Source organism: Vicugna pacos, chromosome 34, assembly GCF_048564905.1.
Source record: "Vicugna pacos chromosome 34, VicPac4, whole genome shotgun sequence".
Taxonomy (NCBI): domain Eukaryota; kingdom Metazoa; phylum Chordata; class Mammalia; order Artiodactyla; family Camelidae; genus Vicugna; species Vicugna pacos.
The window spans coordinates 16,901,861-16,923,875 of NC_133020.1; the positions used below are offsets into that span (position 1 = coordinate 16,901,861).

Genomic DNA, 22,015 nt, shown 5'->3' on the forward strand with positions numbered 1-22,015 from the left:
TCTGGGCAGGGGGGCAGGATGTGAGTCCTTGGAATAGACTCATAAAAGAAAATCCCAGGACAGACCACTGATGAGACACATTTAGGTAAGATGGGAAAGTAGGCTACTGACCAGAGAGAAGAAAATTTGAAGACCGCCCCCCCATAAAGGGTATGCTATATGAAAAATCTAAGAAAAAAAATCTAAGAAAAGTAGTCATAAGGGCACAAAAATGAAAAAAAAGGAACAACAACAAAAAGGTTTGTTGCAACTCTGACGTAAGCCTAGCCTCTTCCTGAGCCAGTGACACAGGGCTTCCTCTTCCCTTTATTGTCACATGTTGCTCAAGTCTAGAAACCCAGATACGTGACCACCAACCCTGAACAAGGTGGTGACTCCTAGATCCACATATTAGATGTTCAAATTACAAAACCGAGCCTCTTTAATTGTGCTGGGCTGTTAGAGTTGAAATATTTTGAGAAAAAAAATTTGTCTTCTGTGGGGAGGATATGGTTCAGGGCTAAAGCACGTGCTTAACATGCACTGGGTTCTGGGTTCAATCCCCCAGTACCTCCATTAAAAACTAAATAAATAAACCTAATTACCTCCCACTACCAATAAGTAAATAGATAAATAAACAAGTAAATAAACCTAATTACCTCTCCCTTCAAAAAATCAATGAAATTAATAAAATTTAAAAAAAAGAATTTGTCTTCTAGTGGTGCTAGAATTGAGGTAAGTTCTTTCTTCCTTTTACTTATGTCTTTTTTTTTTCCTCTTTATTGAAGTATCACATACATACAGTAAAGAACGCAAAAATGCATTTATGTTAAGTGTACAGCTGGGTAAATTCTGACATTTGTATTCACATGTATAACCAGTACCCAGACTGAGATCTGGGTTCTAGAACACTTCTAGCTCCCCCGGAAGGTGTCCCTGTGCCTGTTCCAGTCTACACCTGCCCTCCGCAGATGTAACCACCACCCTGACTTCTGTCATCACCAGTGAATTCTGTTGTTCTAGATCTCTGTATAAATGGAAGCATATAGCGTGTACGCTTCTGTGCTAGGATTTTGGTTTTTTTTCACTCAACATAGTGTCTATGAGTGTTAGGCGGGATGTATGAAGCAGCTCATTCCTTATTACTGATGAGTAGGGTCCCATTTATGGGTATGCCAAAACTCATTTATCCATTCTCCTGTGAGGTACACATTCATGCTCCTCCATTATTGTTTTTAGTTTTAAGCTATTATAAAACATTCTTGTCATTTGCCATATGTAAGAATTCTTTTCTCTCAGGTATATACTTAGGAGTCAGATTGTTGTGTTGCTGTTTTTTAGCACTAAACAGTAAATTCTAAATAAAAACAAGGGAGCCACATCTCTGTCTTAACATGTGTATGGTATTTTGATAAACATCTTTTATATACATGTTTCAGTTGATCTTCAAAGCATTTTTGTGACGTAAGTAGAGGAGGTAATGCTATCTCTATTTTACAGGTAGAAACTGAAACAGGGAGAATTTAAATGCCCAATTTAAAGACATAAAATGAATAAGTTCGGAATTAGGACTAGAAACCACATTTTCTGTTTCCTAGTCAGATTCAATTCCCCTTTCTATTCCTCTTACTTTACTGGCCTTATGTGAACGGAGAGATCACCCATATGTCCAGTTTGCCCTGGATGTCCCAGCTGAGCACTGGGACAACTTCGACTGCAGAACAAAAAGAAAGGAGTCTAATGGATACCATGGCTTGCAAATGGGCAGAGAAAAACAAAACTTATCTGATTTAGCTCACCCCTCCATTTCCAAAGAAAAATATATTTGTTATCAAAGAGCAACGCAATGTCCACACATTTCCGGACTATGTATGTCAGCTGTCCTCTGACTCAGGAAGTCATCTGGACTACTGCCACTCAACTTGTGACTCCTGGGCCAACAGCACCAGCATCTCCAGGGAGCCTGTTAGAAATGTAAATTAATACAGCCCCCAGTCCCACATACACCCCCTCCTCTCCTCACCTAAGAATCCAAGGGGTGGAGTGCAGGAATTTGCGTTTAACAAGCTCTCTGGGTTGGGGTCCAAGGAAGCAATGGGAAAAGAGAGCTCAAGTTTGAGAAGTACTCATGGAGATAATTTCCTTTACAGATATATGGATACCAGTCTGGTTTTAAAGTTACCTCTGGGCAGAATAATTCCATTACCTCAGAGAGTAAACTTTCCTTATGTAAACAAATCCCACTGTTGGTAAAAATCTTTCTTCCTTATGAAATCTCTTATCTAGTATTCTGGTCCTAAATGAGAGTGTACAATACCATTTCACAGGTGACTTTTTGTTGTCCTTTTCTGAGGACATTCCAAGTTTTCTTCATTATCACTTAAATTATGGTGTCCAGAAAGAATCCTAGTGAAAAACTATAGCACATCAAAAGAAAGACCTTGAGGTTCCAATGTGAGTATTCACAAATCTTTAAGGAAATCTCTTTTCAGGGTACAATACATCAGAAAACATTCATGTATAAAAACCATACAGCTTAGAAATAGAAAGAGTACATAACCTGGATCACAGAAGAGGGAAGAAAATGACAGACTGGCATAAAGCAGAATGGACTTGCTCAATGCGTTTTGCTAGCGGGGGTTGGATTTGGGCCCCCAATATGTATGTGTTCCCCTAGGATTTTATGTAACTTGGCTGACATCCATCCACACGGTTTGTCTGTACTCTGTTCCAGGACTCAACCCAAAAGGTCGCCCTCCAACTCCAATCCAGCTTCTCATTGTCCATCTAATTCTTGGCTCTCTCCTCCTCCTCTTTCCCCTCATTCTTCCCCAGAGAGGGGTTGCTATGGGGATGGAGTCACAGTAAGCCGGCTGGTAAAGGAAAGCAGTGACAGAAGCCGAATGGGACAGAGTACAGAGAGAAAGTGAAAGACTGAGGCCAAAGGAAAAGACACAGACACAGATGAGACTTGAGGCAGAACAGGAACGGCACCAGTGTTAAAACGCCATCAGCAACTTACAGAAATGGATGGAGACATACTGCCCACAGTTAGAGGAACAAAGCAGAGACACGAAGGCAACAGGCTTAAGCACACCCAGGGCCCTGAACTATGTGCAGAGACACAGGAGGGAAAGACACAGTCAGGTGTTGAGCCAGATCACGCAGGATTCTGGGGAAAACAGCGCGGACAGAAACTTGCTAAGAACAGAGCTCCAGGGAAGTGTTTTGTTTATTCTTCTGTGCCTCCCTGAGTCTTTCTGATTTCCAAGGAAGGGACCAGTAGGAGGTTATAAAGAGGATAACCTTACTTCTATTATTTTCCACTTCCTTTCCTCGCCTGTGGTTTTCTGACACGTAAGGAAAGGAACTTCCCAAAGACAAGCAAAAGCTAAGATCTTTCTCTCGGACACAAATAACCCTTTCGGTCTCTTGACTGTTCCTCTGTCCATCTCCTCAATATTTGTATCTCAAATTTTCTACAATTCCTTCTCTTTCTTGCTCTTTTTTTTTCCTTTCCATCTCCCCAGATTATAAGCCACATCTTCATGCTCCTTTGTTAATCCTGTTCTCTTTTTCAGAAGCTCCCTGCACCGAAAGTTACACTTGTCCCCACATCTTGGCCAGAAACTGCTCCTTCCAAATCCATTCTCTGTTTTCACCTATTAGCTGCAGTCTTTGACCTCTCAATCTAATAAAAACAGTAAGAAACGACAGTTTTCTAAACCTGAGAAGATCTTAATGAGTTTTTTAAAAGACAATGTTAAGAAAAATTCAAATAGACACATACATACATACTGAGAGCAATGCACAGCACTCTGCCCAACAATGCAGGGGCCCCGTGTTCGAATCTAGTGAGAGAGAAGGCAAGCTCAGGCTCTTGCTGCGGTGGTCTTTGAATACCAGACACGCGGCTCTGGTATAAGCCCTTAGGTGAAGAATGAAGCAAAATCTCATTGCATTTGTTTTTCTTTTTGACAGCACCACCATGCCACCGGTACTCCAGAAACCCAGATGTGTCACTTTTATCTTATATGCTTTGCCACAACTAAAATATGCTCTCCTCATTCTGTGCTTTTTCTAATTTCCCCTTTTTGTTAATGGAGGTACTGGGGATCGAACTCAGGACGCCACGCGTGCTAGGCATGCGCTCTACCACTGAGCTGTACCCACCCGGCTAACCTCGCCTTTTGATTGCTTCCCTCCACCCCAACCCTGAACTCCAGGCCCCGCTGGTTCATTTCATTATCCTATCCATTGTTTCAGCCAGAAGGCCTTCTGGGTAGAAACCAACTTGGTATGGTGGTAGAGAGCATTTTCTGCAAACAATCTTCTCTCACATCTATTTTTAGAACAAGACAAGGCTGAAAGTTAGAAGACCCAGGTAGCAGTTCAGACAATAGCACCAACTTGCTGTGCCGCACACTATGCTGCGCTACTAATTATCAGCTAGTTAAGCTGTTAAACGTGGGTCTCAGTTCTCTCATCCTAAAAGGTGGTCTCAGTTCTCTCATCCTAAAAGAAGGAGAAGGACCCCAGCTGATTTATTCTCTGCAATCTCCAACACACCACCTATACAAATACTTGGTGATTCGTGCATGAAGAGCAATTACCCCAAGGAAGAAAAAAAAAAGTAAATATTTTGACTACTAATTAGGTATTCACTTATTCTTCTTTCAGATACACTGTCAAAATTTCCAATGTTTAGAAGCTTCCCTGGTTCATTTTTGTGCCTGGCACATATAGCCACATTCAATAGATATTCGAGTGAATGAATGAGTCTCTAGCTCTAGAACATAAAGGTACTGGGGAAGGGTTATTTTTGCCACTTTTGCTAACAAAGTTGTAACTTTAAAAATTAAAAGCATGTGAAAAGAGCTACCTAGTTGTTGTTTCTGGGTATGGCTAGAGAAAGAGTTTATTTCTCCCTTTCACTTCAAAATCTCCATCAGTTTTGCCCCTTTCAGATACCAGCAGAACGAAGCTACTCACTCCTGCCTCATTACTTCCTCTTTGATCTTGACAGCTGCGGTCAACACCAAGAAATAAAACAGCCCCAGGAAGATTTGACGTGTTCCCACCATGGAGGACGTGCGGTAAAGAACGTTCTACCTCTAAGCACAGCCGTGACAGCAGAGGGGCTCGCCGCAGCCTCCCTCACCAGTAACGAACCAGCCGCATCCCAGAATAGCCGCATGCCTCCCTGGGGCCCCCGGCAGATAAGGGGAGCAGCGCTTCTGGCTTAAGTTGTGTTGTATTTCTCTTGTATTAAGAAATGAAGAAGAAAAGCAGGGCTGTCCCTCTTCTCAAAAAACCTGACCTTTCACCTGGAAAGAATGAGCAAAATATGGGGAACAGAAAGGAAAGGCCAGAGTGGGGAATGAGATAAATGAGAGTGCGATTTTGCTTCTTAAAATGATTCTTTTATGAAAAGAATGTCCAGATTTGATCACTGAACATTGTGAAGTGTTCTAGAAAGGACAGAGACTGGGAGAGGTGACGGAAAATTGGAGCTATGAAAGCCTGTTCTTCGGTGAAGAGAGGTAGTGCTTCATTACTGTCTCGTTAAATTACAGAAAGATTATTAAGAGGTGGTTGGCCTGCAATAAAGGGACAGAGCAGTGATTAGGTGGAAGCAGAATTAATTCATTAAGTTTAACTCATGTCCATTTTTTTCAATAAGGTTTTACTAACCTTTTTCCAATAAGGTTAGTAAACTAGATCAGGGAAATGGCATAGTGCAGGGTTTCTAAATCTAGGTTCTGTTGACACTTGGGGCCAGATAACTGTCATTCAGGCTTGTCCTGTGCATTGTCGGATGTTAGGCAGCACTCCTGGGCCCTACTCACGAGATGCCAGCAGCATTCTCTGTGTCACAAGTCACCAAGTATGTCCGCAGAAATTGCTGGAATTGTCCCTGAGGAGTAAAACCACTGCTGGTTAAAACCAGTGCCCTAGACTGAGAAAGTATCTAATGAGATCCCTTTATAAAGGATGGAAATACCTCACCCATCTGGAAATGTTTGGAAAACTCACTTAATTTGAATGTAGATTAGAAAAACAAAGTAAGGAAAAAAAATTTCTCCCTAAAGTTCAAAGCTTTACTCATAGGAGGGCACAGGTGGCCCCTCTCAGAAAGTACGTACTCTCTCTCCTTCTTAAAATTATTATAAAATATGTGCAGTCAGACTGTAATAATTGTACCTAATAAAACTGAAAAAGGAAAAAAAATTATTATAAAATATTCCAAACATACAAAGCAAAATGCTAATATCTGATACAGAGTGCAAGTTGATTATTTGAGTTCCAAATCAACAACGGATTAGAAGAAAATTAGAAGAAAAATCACATGCCCCAGGCAGGGACCCTAACACACCAATGACAATAAGATAGAAAACAGACAAATTATAAAAAGTGAATGGATTTCTGAAAGAATAAGACATCAGAGAGATAATAGTCCGACATTTTGGGCGTGTTGTTCAGGTTGCTTTCATCCTTGGCATCCTTCTTTAAAAAGGATATGACCAGGATGCTGAAGTATCTGGAAATGAGGTCGTGCAGAGCAGCTGGGGAAACCAGGATTATTTAGCTTAATGAATAAAAGATGTTGGGGAGAACATGGTAATTTTCTTCAAATATTTGATGTGCTTCCAAAAATATGTATTTTTCTGTAACCCCAGATGGAAATGGGCATCACATTTATGTGACATTTATAATTGTCTTAAAATGTATTAGAAAGAACTTTCTGGTAATTTAAGCTAGCCAACATATGTGCTGCCTTGAAAGGTGGTAAGGGTCTCACTGCTGATTTACCCCCTGATTTCGAGTCATACATCTATAACCTTTCTGATGTCTCCACTTGAGTGACCAAAAGGCATCTCAGACTAAGCATAGCCAGAATATAGGTACTGATTTCTCTCCCAAACCCCCAAATCTTTTCCTTCCCTAGTCTTCTCCATCCAGTAAAAGTTATCAGCATTTTCCCCTTTGCCAAAGCAAACATGCTAGGAGCTACACAGGATTTCTCTCTTTCCCACACCTCCCACATCTAATCCAACAGCAAGTATGGGCAGCTTTACCTCCACAATATACCCAGGTGGCCTCCACTCTCCCATCTCCGCGACACCACCCTTGGCAAAACCATCAAAATCTGTCACGTGATCTACTGCACTAGTCTCTTAGTCTTACTGATTTCATCCCTATTCTTCTATAGCTTTTTTTTTTTGGCAGGGGGAGGGAGGTAATTAGGTTTATTTATTTATTTTTAGAGGAGGGACTGGGGATTGAATCCAGGACCCTGTGCATGCTAAGCATGCGCTCTACCACTAAGTTATACCCTCCCCCAAACTCACTCTTCATAGAGGTTTCAAAACTGTTTTCTGGCCTCTACTTCTGTTTTCTGCCTTATTATCTATCACTACTCCCCTGATTGACTAAACTCAAGCCACACTAGATTTTTTTGTCCAGTCCTGTTATATCAAATTCATTTCTGGCACATAAGCTGCCTGGAGATGTCTTCACAAGATCTTCAAATGCCTGATTCCTCCTTGTCATTCAGGTCTGAGTTCAAAGCCTCCTCCTCCTCCAAGAAGCATCCGTGACCAGGCTCTCTACGTTGTCCCTCTGCCCACCCACCATTTTCACATTTCTCTGTTTTACTTTTGCTCATAGCTCTTATCACTATCTGGAATTATTTCTTTGGTTATTTTCTGTCCCCATTACAACAGGGACATTTTCTATCAACATTCTTTTGTCCCATATACTTAACATCCAGAAGGAGCCTGTACATACTAGATGCTCAATTAGTATTTTGAATAAATGAATATCCAAATAATAATATAGATGAACTGGATCACTGTTCCTCAATTTAGTAGGAAAAAAACCAAAAACTGGCTTAGATGATTATACTGCTGAGCACCATTAATATCTCAATGAGATGGGTGACTATGAATTTATTATGGTACCATCCTCTGCCAAGTTGTGTTTATTTTTTTCAGCATCCTGGCTACAGTATCAAAGTAGAAACCAATCCTGGGGATTTTTCAGGTGGGTGAAACAGAAGGACTACTGGGCAAGGGACTCATTCAACCAAGCGATTATCTTTGGAGGGTACAGGAAGTGACATCTCTCTACAGAAGCACCGCTGAAGGTCTTAGGGTGTGGAGAAGATACTACATCCAGAGAAACAGACCTTTCTCAGCATCTTCAAATTCCAGTCCCATCCTTGTTTTCCTCATTTACCCGATGACCAGACCCCATGTTTTTTCAGAAAATAGATTTTGCTAATTTTCATTCCTTACCCTCCCCTCCCCTTTAATCCATCCATTCCTTCTAGAATCCTGCCGATTTTAGAAGTTCCCATCCTCTCCATCTTATCTCAGCTATGCTTCAGGACACTGTTCCCGTATCATTCCCATTTCCACCTTAAATTTCTCACTCGCTGCTTATCTATCTCTGCTGCCAATGGGATTCTAAAGTACCCGCATCCCCAGGTACTCTCATCCTTCCTCTCCCTCTGCTTCCCATAAGGTACCCTGTCTTTCACTGTCAAAATCCTCCAAAGAGCGATCACTTCCTATTTCTGTTTCTTTCCCTTCCATTCCACATCAACATGTTTCAGAATATCTAGTGGTCCCACATGGAGGTTCAGACCTCCCTATGAAATTACATACCTGCTATTGACAGTATCTTTGGTATGACTGGAATTCTTAATTATTTTATTGAAATAATGATTATCCTCCTATGGCCCAACGCCTGTGAGAAAGTAGGGTTTCCCTGAAAAAAGTGGGTATTCCCAGATCTAGGGAAAAAAGGAGGGTCCTGAAAGAGAAAACAAGAACTCTTCCACAGGTGTAAGGAAACCTGAACTTGGCACCTTGGGCTTGGAGTTTCGATGTGTTTAAGGACCTTCCCGAGAGGCACAAGGCAAAGCTGGCTTCTGACAAATGGAACTAGGCCAAGTGCTCCTCAGGAAGACAGGTCGGCAGCAAACCACCTCACTTTTAAAAGAGAAAGATCTATTACTCATAACTCTTGTAACATTCTTTCTATCTTCTTTCATCTTAGTCTTTGGAAAGTCTTGCTACAACATTCCAGGCTTATCTCAGCTGTATTAAGCAGGGGATATGGAGCCAGAATTAAAACAGAAGCATTCTGCTTTCTTCGAGCTCCTTCCCTTAGGCTACACCAAGATGGTAGTTATAGTCTTTGGCAATAATTTTCAAGGAAAACATGTTTTTTTTGCCTAAAAGTTCAAGCACTCCCCCCCAAATTCCATTGCATCCTCTCTACTGAAGCTTCAGCTGCAAAAAATATAAATGACCTGATTGCAAACTAGTGACTTCCTCAGCTCTAACCCAACTCAAGCTCTCTTCCTCATTCACACTGTTAACGAGCCCCCCTAACCTCTCCTGGCATCCCCACCATTCTCGAGGTGGTCTTCCCAACCTTCCTAATACCTAATCCTACTTCTTTTTCATTGATTCTTCCTCAGTGACTCTCAAATGTCGGGTTTATCTTTGACCAGATTCTCTGTCATCTCAGCCTTTCCCACCGAAGAAGGGGACCTCTACGGCTTTCACTCCAAACATTCTTCCCAATTCCAGACCACATTTACAGTTGCCTGCTGTGAAGCTCCACATGGATATCCTGTAAATATCTCAAGCTCAACATGCCCAGAATTGATCTTCCAAATATGCCTCTGCTCCTCCTCCTCTAAGTGATTTGCCACCACCATGTAGTTTAAACTTGGGGGGGGGGAAATTGCTGGATTCCCCTCTCCTAAAGTACCAATTTTTATTTCTAGCAATTCTGTAAAGAGTTTGGTGATATCCCCACCAAAACTGAATAGTGGTCATTATTTTTAATTTGTCTAATCTCGTAGATAAAATATTATATCATTTCTGGGTTGATTATGAGTGAAGCAGTGAAAATGTGCGTACATGTGTCTCATGGGTTTGTTGTAGTTAATAATCTTTGTGTGACCTGCCTCCTCAGAGAAGATACTCACCATTCCTTCAAAAAAGGCAGTGGTCAAAAGTGTTTAGAATAATCTCATCCTTATATACACGAACACATAATGTACTATGCACAGGGAAAATACAGAGCATTACACTAAATGGTTAACTCTAGTAAGATTATAGAGAGCTTTCACTTTACCTGGTATATATTTCTCTGGAATAAACTTAAAAAGAGGAAAGAAAAAAAGCATACTTTGTCTTGTAGGAAAAAATAATAGTGAAAAATATTTTTCAATACAGATCTGATTATGTCACTGTTATGTTCAAAACTCTTCAGCGATTTGCTGCTTACAGAATAAAATTCATACTGACAAATGAAGCGCTCAGAGCCCTACACAATTCCCCCTCATTTCTCTCCTCCCCATTCGCTCCCATCTCATCTGGTCACACCTCTGTACCTTCTCATTGTGATTCCCCCTGCCTGAAATATGGTCATTTACATTTTCTGGCTGTTCCACACCTCCGAGGCCCAGCTCAAACGTACCTCCAGCTGTGCTCTTCCCAAACCTCAGAAACAACGAATCATGCTCTCCTGAGTGCTCACCCAGCACCCGTTTTTGGTTACAGTTCTACTGTAGGACTAACCATAACCTTGCTGTGTGCTGTAGTTGAGCACACATGTTACTTCCTTGGGGTCCCCTGTTTCCTCCCAGCACCCAGTACAGGAGCTGCGGGGGTGGAGCGGGGAACGAATCCAGGCGATGTCACTAGCAAATACCAGTCTTGTGAACGATGGAAGCATAGGAGATTTACGGGACTCACTCCCATGGTGACACCACATAAGACTGTGCTAGGTGTGTGTGCACACCCAGATTACCACTCACAGAAGAGTTTACCCGAATGGCACCCCCTCCCCTAACCCAGAAGTGCCTGATTTCCTGTCTTGCAGGGGGGACCTGGTAGGGGGAAGAAAGAAAATTCAGGCAGGAGGAAGGGGTGTGGTTCGTGCCCAGGAGGGCTTCCTCTTTGAGAAGGTAGGTTGAGAAAGAGCTGAGGGTTTGGCAGTAGTTGCCTTGACAAAGCAGGAGGGAGGGAGATGGGAGAGAATTGTGTGCTGGCTGAAGGTGCAGCACGAGAGAGGGCTTGATGGCTGGAGCCCGGTGCGTGTGTGATCCTGCAAAAACTCCCACGTGGCTGAAGCGCAGACGCCAAGGATGAGAAGTGCTGGGCAGTAAGCAGGGACCATAACACACAGGGCCTAATGTGCCAGTTAGAGGGGTGGAACTTAATTCTGAGGACCACAGAGGGTTAATAGGTTACACTTGAACACAGTAACAGCATGAACACAAATTTAAGGAAGATTACTGTTTGTATTAAAACGAGGAGCTTTCTACACTAATACATGGCGATGACTTGAACTGAGGTACCAGCAGGGGGTTCAGAATATCAGGTATCAAAGGGACTCAAAAAGTACATCTAATGCCAGCCTCTGTTTTCAAGGAAATTTCCTTGACACGCAGACCTTAAGATATCTTGTTTGATTTTGTTTCTCTGAAACTACAGACGGACAAATAAAACATAGAAATAGTTGTGACAAAGCAGGGAAAAAAACACAGAACCTGACCTGGGGTATTCATTCAATAAACAAAAGTCCATTTATCAACTATTTCCTATTGGGTCCTCAGCATAATTCTCTGGATACTGTAGAAAGATGTATTTTTCTGGTTTAAAGCCACTGGGAAGCCTCAATAGATACATTGCTATCTGATCATGGAGAAGCAGATTTCTGTGGGCTGGTGGGCCTCCCATTAGGATACAATCTTTTAGAAAATATTTCAGCTATTTCTCAGTTTGTTTCTCCAGACAGAAGCAAGGTTACACGCTCATTCGATCAGGTGCTGACAATGGTGGCATTTGCTCCTCTTCAGCATTCCTGACCTTGAATTCTATTGCTTTTGGGAGAATAACCTATGTTTATCCACTGCAAGAAGCCTGTGGTTAACCTTTCCTTCTCTTTCTCCCATGTTGCAAAGAATTCTTCCTCCTCCCACTTGCGGAGTTTTTCACCGGAAGGTTTCCCCAGGTCTGGGGCATGTTTCTTTTCATCTGGAATTGCTCCACGTCACTTTCTCTCTCGGGCTCGGCTCTTATCACCAACACTGTGCAGCCATAGATAACACTATAATTTAAGAACAAAAGATATTTGGAATGTTGGGCACTTAGACAAGGGGTAATGTCTGGGACAGAGCCTAGGCAAGAAAAGGGGAAAGGTGAGGTAGGTTGATATCTCCAGGCAGTAGGTACAGGAGTCCCCACTGAAAGTCCTGTCATTGCCTGGAGACACTGGTTCTTGCTTAGTTCTGGAAACTCTAAGAATTCGATCATCTCCAAGATCCCTTCCAGTTTTACAATTTTACAATTCCTTTTTTAAAAAAGTGAAGTATAGTCAGTTTACAATGTTGTGTCAGTTTCTGGTATACAGCAGGTTTCAATCATACATATACATACACATATTCGTTTTCAGATTCCTTTTCATTATAGGTTACTACAAGATATGGAATATATAGTTCCCCGTGCTCTACAGGAGAAACTTGTCTATCTTTATGATTCTTATTGTAGGATTTGAACAACATATCTATTCACAAAGTTGATTTGTAAAGAGAACTAAATAATTCTTAATTAAAATTAGGATTGAAGACCTGAGACCCACGGATAAATCTGGAAATAGAAGTTCAATTTCTGGAATTTCCTACAGTTCCTTCAGTAGATTCCTATAAAAATTATCTGAAACGTTAACAACCTTTTGCCTCTAACTTTTGGCCCCTCTTACAACCCAAACATCAGTAAGGCAAAAGAGTATAAGCTGGGGAATTTGTTTAAGTTGTGCAATGTGTTTTGAAGAAAATAATTTATTTTTAATATGAGGGATAAAAGAAACAAGAGTTGCAAAACCTAAAAAATACAAATAAACAGAATGCCATTAAGTGTGAATTTCAGATAAACAAGGAATACTTTTTGCTAGTATAAATATAACCCATGAAGTGTTTGGGACATAACCTACACCATAAAACTATTTCATATGGCATCCCTAAACAGAGGTAGCTAAAAGTTCTGTTCCATCTCATAGGCTGTTAAGAAGATTAAATCAGATAAAGTGGAGGAAGCACCTAACACAGTTATCAAATGAAAGTTCTTTTTGCTTTCTCCTGAGGCTGAGGAATACGACATGATAATTTTCAATTATCCATGTGTAGACTATAAAAAGTTAAATCCCAGTTGCCCTGCATACTTCTGGTTCATTTTCCCCTGCTGTCCTGTCTTAGCCACAGAAATGAGACAAAAAAAAAAAAAAAAAAGAAAGAAAGAAAAAATTCTTAGTATTAGATGAAACATATTTAGAAAAGGAAATCTGCTAGCGGATATTGAAGTCATAAACTATTGTGGTTTAGTTATACAACAGCTTCCATGAGCACAAAGAACTGGCTTTATTTGGGCAGCTTCAGATGTTAGAAAAATTTATCGTATAAAGTGAAAGGCCTGTTACTAACTGTGTGACCTTGGCTGAGTTGTGCTTTAAGGTTTAGATCTGTAGGATGGTGATTGACAGGCTTGGAGTTTTGGGGAGGATTCAGTAGTATATATTAAAGCTCTTTGGAAACTGTAAAGCACAAAGTTGTTACTGTGCTGAGTCCCACACAGTACAGGAAGTGAGGATTCCTTGAGCCAGAGATCACGCAATGGTTCATCCACAGACAGACTTTCCTCAAAGGCATTTTCCTCTACACAGAGCTTAGGAACTCAGTGAGTGTCATCTGCCAGTAACACGACTTCATCACTTCCTAGTGATCACTCAACCATCACTCTGGACAGTAGGCAATCCATCTCTGCATCCTCTTAAGGACAGTTATGTCAATTTCAGTTCCTATTTGTTTTCTGATAACCATTCTCCCCCCACCCCCAAGTGGCTGTATCAGCAGTGCTGGGACCATAAGAAGAAATCTAAACAGTTTGTGTAATATACTCTTTGATCTGGCTGTCATGTCTTCCTGACCCTAAACCACTATTCCTTCCAGGCCACAAATGCTCCTTCTTGAAGTACCAGCCTATAAGTTATAATTAATCAGCCATATCATTTTGTATACAATTTTACATTTTTTAGTGCAAAATCTGACAAGTAAAATTCTGACTACTATGGTCATATGATTTTTAATCCAGTAGCCTTCAAACTGGGCTATCTTTTGTTTTTTTTAGAGATCCATTATCAAATCCCCCAGGAGAACGGTATATTTGTTACGGGTGATGAACCTGCACTGGCACATCTTTATCACTTAAAGTCCCTAGTTTACACTGGGGTTTACTCTTGGTGTTGCACATTCTGTGTGTTTGGACAAATGTATGATGACTTGCATCTGGCACTATAGTATCATACAGTGTAGTTTCACTGCCTTAAAAATCCTCTGTGCTCCACCGACTCATTCCTCCCTAGCCCTTCATCCCCCTGCTTAAAAAAAAAATTTATTGAAGTGCATTTGATTTACAATGTTAGTTTCAGGTGTACAGCAAAGTGATTCAGTTATAGGTGTACATACATGCATCTATTTTCTTTTCAGATTCTTTTCCATTATATGTTATTACAAGAAACTGAATATAGTTCCCTGTGCTATACAGCTGGACCTCCTCCATCCATTTTTAATGAATAATTTTCCAAATCTTCAACACGAAGTATTTGTTTTCCTTCCTAAAATTGTTTTTCTTAACAATGTGCCTGGATTGCTCTTTTTTCTCTTTCCCACTTTTCTTTTCACTACTTTCTCCTACTTTCTAAAAGAAGAGTTCACCTCCAACCCATCTTAAGTTTTTACTAAGCTGCACACAATCAGACAGTGCACAGTCCCTGAGGGAGGGCACGGTGACCGTCAGTGCGACACGGGGTGGGGGCGGGGGGAGTGTTAAAGGCGGGGTGCCTTTCCCCTGCTGCTCAGGGCAGAACCATCCACTCATGTGCCACATCAGCCTCTCCTGGGAGCTGGTGAGACGTGAGCATTTTCAGCTCCACTCCAGACCTGCTGGGTCAGACTCTCTGAAGGGCGGGACCAAGAAATCTGTATTAACAAACCTTCCGAGTGACTCTTAAATGTGCTAAGGTTTTAGAAACATCAACTGGTAAAGAAGCCACCGTAAGCAAAGTTCTGCAGCATCTGTCTTAGAAGAAAGAAGACGGTTGGTGGAGGGACAGAAGTTAACACTTTAATCTCAATAAAAAAGAAAGGCTCTTTCTGGCAGAAAAAGAAGTCTGATTTGGCCTAGTGGTGTGCCCATGAACAGGTTTATAGTTCTATGTAACTGAATGAGCTATGTATTCAAAGTTTTTACGAAAAGAAAAAAGGTCTACAAGGCCATGTGTTTGTGTGTGTGTGTGTTTGCAGAACAGGGGGAAACGGACCCTGAAATACAGGCCACAACCAGCTGGGGAGCCCTGTTCCTCGGCCAGAAGGAGAAGCTTTTCTTTGCACAAGGGGACTTGCGTCCCCTGAAGATCTGCCCCACTCTCTTTCCCAGAAGGTTATCTTTCCCTAATTTGCACAAAGGCACAGGAAAGGCTAACAGTGGCCCTGAAAGCATGTATGTGCTATTCAAGACAGCAGAAATTAATCCCTGAAAGCCATTTAAATATTTTAAAAAATATTTTAAAAACTTTAAAATGTAAGGGGGGGAAAGTAACAGTTTTTCAAAATGATTTTGTGAGTAAACAAGCCAAAAGGAAGCTCACTGCTCCCGTCTTTCTCTGGCGCCCAGCCCCTACCCGGCGGCAACACTGCCAGCGCCTTCCTCTCCCTGGGGGTCCGTCTTTCCGCCTTGCCTTCTTAGACCCCCTCACACCCTATCCTGAACGGCTGCCTTTCCTCTTACCTTCCTCCTGATCTTTTCCCTAAATGTTCTCAAGTTTCTCTTGAGGGCCTCGCCGGTTCCCAGCGAGGACCACGCTTTCAGGCCTAAGGGAATCCACCAGCCCAGCCCGCGCGTCACTCGCCCGTCACTCGCCCGCCGCGCTGCGTCTCTGCGGGAGCCTCAGCTCCAGGCCCCGCCCGCCCGCCCACGGGACTAGGAAGGCGCCCCGAGGACACACACTGCCACCTGGCGGCGGCTGCTGCCGAGGTCCGGCGACACCGGCACGCTCTCGGGCGACAGGCCCGCGGGCGGATTGGCAAGAGATCTGTCGTGGGTGGAACCGCCAGTGCGAGCTCCCCTGCCTTAAGCAATTGCATTTTCTCTGGCTGGAAACATCTTTCCAAATCTTTTCCCCTCAAAATCCGTTTCATCTTTCAAAGTCCTGAGTAAACGCCATGATCCCTTTTTTCTGACCTTCTGCGTTAGAGTGTCTCACGCCCCGTGGAGTAGGTCCAGCATTTCGTCTGTAATTCTCAGGGAGCGCCACACGGCCTGTTCCAAACCGTTCCTCCTCCTCTAAGTCCCTCAAAGACTCAGCTCCTCTGAAGCACATGCCACCAGGATATTGCAATCATCGGCTGATCTCCTGGGTCCACCCCCACCCCCGCCCCACCCCCGCCTCCCCATTCCCTGGAAATTTAAAAGCCTGATTCATCCTCTTGGTTACACAACTCCTGTCATCATTCCTAGTGGCTTCATCATCCATGGAAACAATTCACGCCATGTGCTGGCCTCTCAGCTCCTTATCCACTCATTTCCAGTCATTCTGTTTTCCAGTCACTTCTCAAGGTGACATCCTCTCTCTGGTCATTCATAACAAAGGCATTCCTTCCAGAACCTCTTATTTCTCGCATCTCACACTGACCATCACTTCCTCTCCACAGTTTCTTGACAGAAGTAGGATCTCTAAGCTCTGAACGCTCCCACATTTTCACTGCTCGTCATCCTGCTATGTCACTCAATTTAAATTATTTATCACTCTAAACACTCCTTTGCATAAACCTGCAGCTCCCTAGCACTTCCTTCTCTCCTGTTATATTCCTTGGTCAAACCCCAACCCTTGGTTAAATACCACTATAATTACCCTGCTTGCTTGCATTCACTAACAACAACAAGAATGTAGCTGTAGGAAAATCCACAGCCGAGCTGTCTGGTCTCCCACTGAATTTAGATGATACTCTCAGGTGGGCTCTGCCCTGCGAAGCTTATTTTCCCAAATCATTTCACTCCCTACTGTCCAAGAAAACAATTTCACACCCTGTCCCCGATCCTCAAATTTTCAAGATCTCCTCCATCCTTGCTCACACTTAGCTGATAATCTCATTTCTTATTCATTGAAAAACTGAAGAAGAGAAACCTCCTACTTCACTACTAAGCCTACTAAGCTGACTGAATTCGCATCCACACACTCAGCTTCCCTTCCGTTAAGGTGACCTCACTGTCTCCTGCTTTCCTCTCAGACTAGCCCCTCCTCCATGCAGAGCTGGGTCCCTCTGCCTTTCACCTTACTCAAGAATTTTGTTCTAAAAGTAGTTCCCTTATATAGGAAAAAAAATTTTCCCTTTCTATTTCTGCTACTATTGTAATATTTCTTAACAAGACTCCCCCTTAGATAAAGACAAAATTCAGAAAAGTAGATACTTCTGGCATGGGGAGACACAAGAGCGGAGTCTTACAATACGTACAAGATTCAGTTTCTTAAGCAGGGTGGATATCAAGGTGTTCATTAATTTTTTTAACTCTTTTAATTTATTTTGGGGGGGCAGTTAGTTTTGTTTCTTTTTTTTTTTTAATGGAGGTACCGGGGATTGAACCCAGGACCTCATGAATGCGGAGCAGGTGCTCTACCACTGAGCTATGCCCTGCCCCCTCAAGGTGTTCATTTAAAACATTCTTGCCTGCTTCACAAAGATGGTGCAGAAAGTGAAAGGAGTCCTCGCCCCTCCCAAAGCCAAAGCCAGGAAAGCAGCGCTGAAAGGCATCCACACACGGGCCTCTGAAGGTGGCCCGATACCCCCGGAAGAACGCCCCCAGGAGGAACAGGCCTCTCGGTGCCAGCAAGTTCCCTCTTACCGGAGTGCGCCCCGAAGGAGATGGAAGACACGTACTTGTGCTCATTGTGGAGGTCAAGGCCAACAAGCACCAGGTCAAGCCAGCTGCGAAGCAGCAGCAGCAGCAGGATGCCACCAAAAAGAACGAGAAGGAGAAGGAAGACAGGGGAGGGGCGGGAGAGAGGGAGCGGCAGTAAAGGAGGATCCCTCAGGTTTCTCCTTTACAGGCGGTCCTTTCTCTCCCAGTCCCAACCAGTGGTGCCTATTCATCTGTCCTCATCCCTATAATCTTGTCATTTACAAAATGTATATAAATGGGGCCTATCGTGGTTTGCAGTGCCATCACAGAGTGGTATAGACTGGGTGACTTAAACAACACACATTTATTTCTCACAGTTTTGAGGGCTGGAAGTCCAAGATCAGGGTGCCAGCGTGGGTGGGTTCTAGTTAAGGTCCTTTTCCTGGTTCCCAGATGGCCACCTTCTCACTGTGTCCTCACGTGGCCAAGGGAGAGCAAGCTAGATCTCTGGGCTCTTCTTATAAAGACCCTGTTCCCATTCATGAGGGCTCCATCCCCGTGACCAAGCCATCTGTATACCTTCTTCAGTGAAATGTCTGCTCCATGACTTTTACTTTCTCTATTTAACTGCTGAGTATTTTTTTAATAATGGCTTTATTGAGATATATCTCAGATACTGTACAATTCACCATTTAAAGTGTACAATTCAGTGGTTTTCAGCATACTCACAGAGCTGTGCAACCACCACTGTAATTAATTGTGGAGCACTTCATCACCCCCAAAATGAACCCCACACCTGTTAGCACTCACTCTCAAAGTTCTCCCCAAACTCCCAGGCCTAGGCAAGTACTAATCTACTTTTTATCTTTATGGATTCGCCTCTTCTAAACATGTCATGTAAATGAAACCATGTAGATTAGTCTAATATGACTATTCTTTCTATTTTTTTTCCTTATAGGACTCAAAACTTTAATTGCATTCCCATTATAGTCAGGAAGTATAATAAGCCCTCAAGAAAAAAAGCAAAAACGCCAAGATGTTCTTTCATTTGTTGCTCATACTTTTGATGTCGTATCTAAGAAACCACTGCCTAATCTAGGATCACAAAAGTTTGCATCTGTGTGTTCTTCTAAGAGTTCTGTGGGTTTAGCGCTTACATTTAAGTCTTTGATCCATTCTGAGTTAATTTTTGTATTTCTTTTTTTTTTTGCATATGGCTATCCTGTTGTCCCTGTAACATTTATTGAACAGACTATCCGTTCCCCATTGAATGTTCTTGCCATCTTTGTTGACAAATCAGCTGAACATGGACACGGGGTTTATTTCAGGACTCAGTTGTGTCCACTGATCTTATGTCCAAGCTGCTGCTAATACCACCCTGGTCGGAGTACAGTTTACTGCTGGGTTTTGTTGAAAGGGCTGCTTGTTTTCTTGATGCACGACCTTCATCAGTATGTGCTTTGTAAATGTTTTTTCTGTGGCCTACCTTTTCATCATCTCTAGGGTCTTTTGCAGAGCAAATGCTTTTCATTTTGGTGAGGCCTTATCTGTCTGTCTATCTGGGCTTGTGCTTTTCATGTTAAGCCTCTGTTTTGAAAATAAAGTTTCATGGTCACACAAGCTTGTCCACTTATTTACATACTGTCTGTGGCTATTTTAACTTATAATAGCAGTGTTGGAAAGTTGTAACAGAGACCATGCGGCCCACAAAGCCTAAAATTTTTGCTATCTGGATCTTAGCAGAAGAGTTTCTTGGCCCCCTGCTCTAATCTGATAAATCTTTATTCTCCGTGGCCTTTTCATACTCCCTCTGTCTGAAACGCTCTTTCTTCTCAAGGCTGGCTCCTTACTGTTACCCGGGCTTCTGCTCAAATTTACTTTAGAGAGGCCTTCCCTGACCACAATATTTAGAATATGCCACCCTCCCCACCATCTGTGCCCTTACTTACTTTTTCTTCATAGAATTTATCACTTCCCACACTAGAGTAAGCGCTGTGAGGGCAGCCTCAGGCACCAACAGTGCCTGGCATGTAATATCACTCAAGAAATATTTGAATGAGTAAGTGAGTCATAGAGAACTATGTGGAAATCACATCTTTCCAGAAAAAAATAATCCTACTTACTGTCCCATAAAATGTTTTGTTGGAGGAACAATACTTGAAAAAGAGAACACTATGTCCGATTCCCATCATGAGCTGTGTAATGTTGATGTGTCATTTTACCTCCGTGGTTTTTCTCCATATATCAAGCTGAGGAGTTACAGAGGATGTCTGAAAATCTTTACATTTGTTTTCTAACTCCGAATTCCTTCCCACTCTCTTCTTGAACCTGAACTGAAATTCAATATGTGGATAATAATGTAGGTTATCTTTTTCACACAGTAATTGATCTCTGCTGATTGCTCTTGAATTCTGAACCTCTTGATCTGTCTGCAGGGGAACAGTGCAGAGCAGAGGAGAGGAAAGAGCTGTGGCGCAAAGACACCGGTCGCAGGCCAGCTCTAGCACTCACTAGTTGTGCAACCTTGAAAACTTGTCTCAAGATCTTAAACTTTGTTTTCAAATAACAGGTGCCTCACAAATCAATGTATGCAAATAATAATAAATTCCCAATTACTTAACATCTTTTCTACGCCACTGTGAGATAATAGAAAATACATATTGGTCCCCCGCCTCCCCGTTTCCTGGCATAGATCTCCTAAAACCCTTGTAATTAAGTGATAAGAACACTGGGACCATCTCTTGGTCTAATATCTGTTTTTGATCAGATCCCTGACCCAGGGCTCCTAAAAACCTTGTAAATTCCTAAGTGACTAGAGCACTAGGACTATTTTTTGTTCTAATTAAGGGACTCTGGGTGGGCTCCTGGATGTCTCAAGGATGGGGGCTGGTCACCAGAAAGACCAAGCCATGATTAGCAGCTTGGAACTTTCAGCCTCATCCCCCATCCTCCAGAGAGGGGAGAGGGGCCGGAAATGGGGTTAATAATTGATCATGCTTACAAGAGGAAGCCTCCATAAAATCGCAACAGTAGGAGGTCTGGTAAACACATCACACCGGGAAGGCGACACGCCCCACCTCCCTGGGGATGGACACTCCTATGTATGGAACTCTCCCAGACCTTGCCCCCATGTATCTCTTTATCTGGCTGTTTGCTTGTATTCCTTATCATATCTTTTAGCAAACTGGTAAACAGAAGTGTTTCCCTGAGTTCTGTGATTCATATTAGCAAGTTAATCGAACCCAAGGAGAGGGTCGTTGTAATCTGATCTATAGCTGGTTGGTTCGAAGCACAGGTGATAACCTGGCTTGCGACTGGCATCTCAAGTGTGTGTGTGTGTGTGTGTGTGTGTGTGTGTGTGTGTGTGTGGTAGGGTGGGGGTGCAGACTGTGAGACTGAGCCCTTACCTGTGGGATCCGATGCCATCTCTGGTTAGAACTGAGTTAAACTGTAGGACATCCAGCTGGTACCACAGAGAACTGCTTGGTGTGCAGAAAAACTGAGGGGTTTTTTTTCCCTTTACAGTGAAATGCTTTGCCAAGTACTAGAATATATTATGTAATTTTTAATTGTCACAATAATCAGCAAAGACAGATGTTACCCAAAGAGTCAATCATAGTGTCTGGTTAATAGGTATGAAATAGGACAAACTCACAGCCACATGTATGTGGCTGTCTAAATGGCCTTGTCAAAAATAAAATCACTGGGATTTTCGGTTTCTTTTTGTTATTGCTGAGGTGTAGTTGATGTAAAATCACTGATTTTAATGCCAACGGCAACAGCAACAACCATCTTAAACCTTTGCTTACCCTTAATGTCCCACTAAAATTCAGCAGACTTTGTCCTTTAATTTCTTGATTACTGAGATGTTCACAGGCATGTGTTTCTTTTTAAATAAAATAACAACTACAACAATGATATATGATATCTTAATAATGATAAGGTTGGCACAATTAGGAAACCCACAAACAACAGAGATAGACTACCCTATGTTTTGAAATGGAACACACAGTACCTCCCAGTCTTAAATAGTCAAAATTAATAAGTAAATTAAATAA

General features: G+C 42.4%; 1 protein-coding gene and 1 long non-coding RNA gene across 3 annotated transcripts in view; both read right to left on the reverse strand.

Annotated features, from left to right (window-relative positions):
• SLC2A3 (solute carrier family 2 member 3) overlaps positions 1–22,015 on the reverse strand; it is a 59,541-nt gene that overhangs the window by 34,638 nt on the left and 2,888 nt on the right. The window lies entirely within an intron of this gene.
• On the reverse strand, positions 11,289–15,986 carry LOC140691233 (uncharacterized). Its single transcript, XR_012066807.1, has 2 exons — positions 15,849–15,986; positions 11,289–12,117 (listed from the first exon to the last, which is right to left on the reverse strand). It is a non-coding gene; the product is annotated as an uncharacterized lncRNA (long non-coding RNA).